The following is a 1,501-nucleotide window of genomic DNA, read 5'->3' as shown; positions in this document are numbered from 1 at the left end:
AATGTAAATTATAAATGAGGAAGTGGTCGACGATGTGTATTTTCATGATCAATACACGCTGCAGGACCCGGTTGTAACAGTTGCCAGATCGTAAAACCGGCTTCGAATTTTTCCGTAGCATTTGTTTTCTTTCTCCTCGCCTTTACTATAAAGCCAAGGTGTGAGATTTACCACATAACGTATGGGCAGGATATTGCCAACCAACGGCTTTTGTAGGGTAAGAAAAAAAGCATTTCAGATTTGCCTCTCTCGCCGTACCTGGACACAGACCCAGGCGGACCGGCGCAGTCATGAAGTGGCCGGAGAAATTCCCTAGTCTGGGGAACTTTTGATATCATGCTGCCTAATTGTCCATGACAGAGCATGACTAGTACAGTAATGTTGTGTCGGGAGTCGTGTCCATGATGGCACCTGAATTCAGATGCATATAAGATATATGATTACCTTTTCTTAGTTTTGTTTTTTAGTACGTTAGGTAACAATAATTACTGGTATATCAATGACTGGCAAAAAGATTTCTGTGCTTAAGTATTCTAGATATATAAAGAAATATATATTAGAGGGCATTTTAGGTCATTACACTACAACGGACATTATGAAGCATTAAATATAACAAATGAAATGCACACCAATGCCATCCAAGTCGAGAAAGTCCACAAAAAACTTTTTTGCAGTGTCATTCAGCATAAACCATACTATACTAGTCTTCTAAATCCATTGATAATCTTCGAACTTTACCAGTAAAAATTATAATCTGTTTCTTTATAGGTACTGGATGAGTAATGCACAAGTACATTACTTCGTACATATTACTAAACGCTGCCCTACGTCTTCTGAGGCATTTCATTAAAGACATCAACTTACACAACCAAAATTCATACAGGCTTTACATGCGCATGAGCATTACAAATACTGACTGTGAGAATTTATCTGGTCCTCATTAGCCCATTTGGAAGGCCTACCGGCGAGATGCTCACGGGAAACTTCCATTCGTTGTCCCCTGCAGGCGGGGTGGCAGGGGAAAAGTCGACTCACATGGGCAGCTTTTCCCCCGCCGCCGCCCCCAATCTCCCTAGCTAGTGTGACTCCGGCAAGCATAGTGAGAAGGTGGTTCCACGCAGCTCCCTGGGGCTTTTGTCGAATAAAGGTACTCTTTACTTCATTTTGGGATGTACAATCACCATTTTTCTCCAATGGCAAGGATTCAGACTAAATTCATGTTTATGAAAAGCTATTTTTCTCATGTCGACTTGTCAAAGGTAGGATGACTGCCAATAGTTGAAGAAGTGACACAGGAAAATCGCAAACCAAGAGATGGACATTTTTATAACACGAAAGACAGACACACACACACACATTGGAGGAATAGTTGTGAGACATCTCTATAATGTCGAGGTCCCAGTGGTGTTTCAAGTGTATTGATTTTCGAATTTCTGAACGAATTTCTTATTTGGATTACCTGCGGTGTAGGCGGTAGCGCTGGAATAACCAGACATGAGAT

At 41.2% G+C, this 1,501-nt stretch overlaps 1 protein-coding gene across 3 annotated transcripts in view; it reads left to right on the top strand.

Annotated features, from left to right (window-relative positions):
• Positions 1-1,025: 1,025 nt before the first annotated feature.
• The window catches only part of LOC113830560 (pre-mRNA-splicing factor 38B), a 50,928-nt gene continuing 50,452 nt past the window's right edge, over positions 1,026-1,501 (top strand). For 2 of the 3 annotated variants that reach the window (XM_027383769.2, XM_070129149.1), the window contains exon 1: positions 1,026-1,147. The gene's annotated coding sequence lies outside the window, so the exon portion shown is untranslated. Of the gene's footprint in view, positions 1,148-1,207 lie in introns of those variants that run through there. The other variant, XM_070129150.1, reaches the window with a different exon arrangement.

This window comes from Penaeus vannamei, chromosome 13, assembly GCF_042767895.1.
Source record: "Penaeus vannamei isolate JL-2024 chromosome 13, ASM4276789v1, whole genome shotgun sequence".
Classification (NCBI taxonomy): Eukaryota; Metazoa; Arthropoda; class Malacostraca; order Decapoda; family Penaeidae; genus Penaeus; species Penaeus vannamei.
The sequence above is the reverse complement of the archived record's forward strand: the minus strand, read 5'-3'. Positions and strand labels throughout refer to the sequence as shown.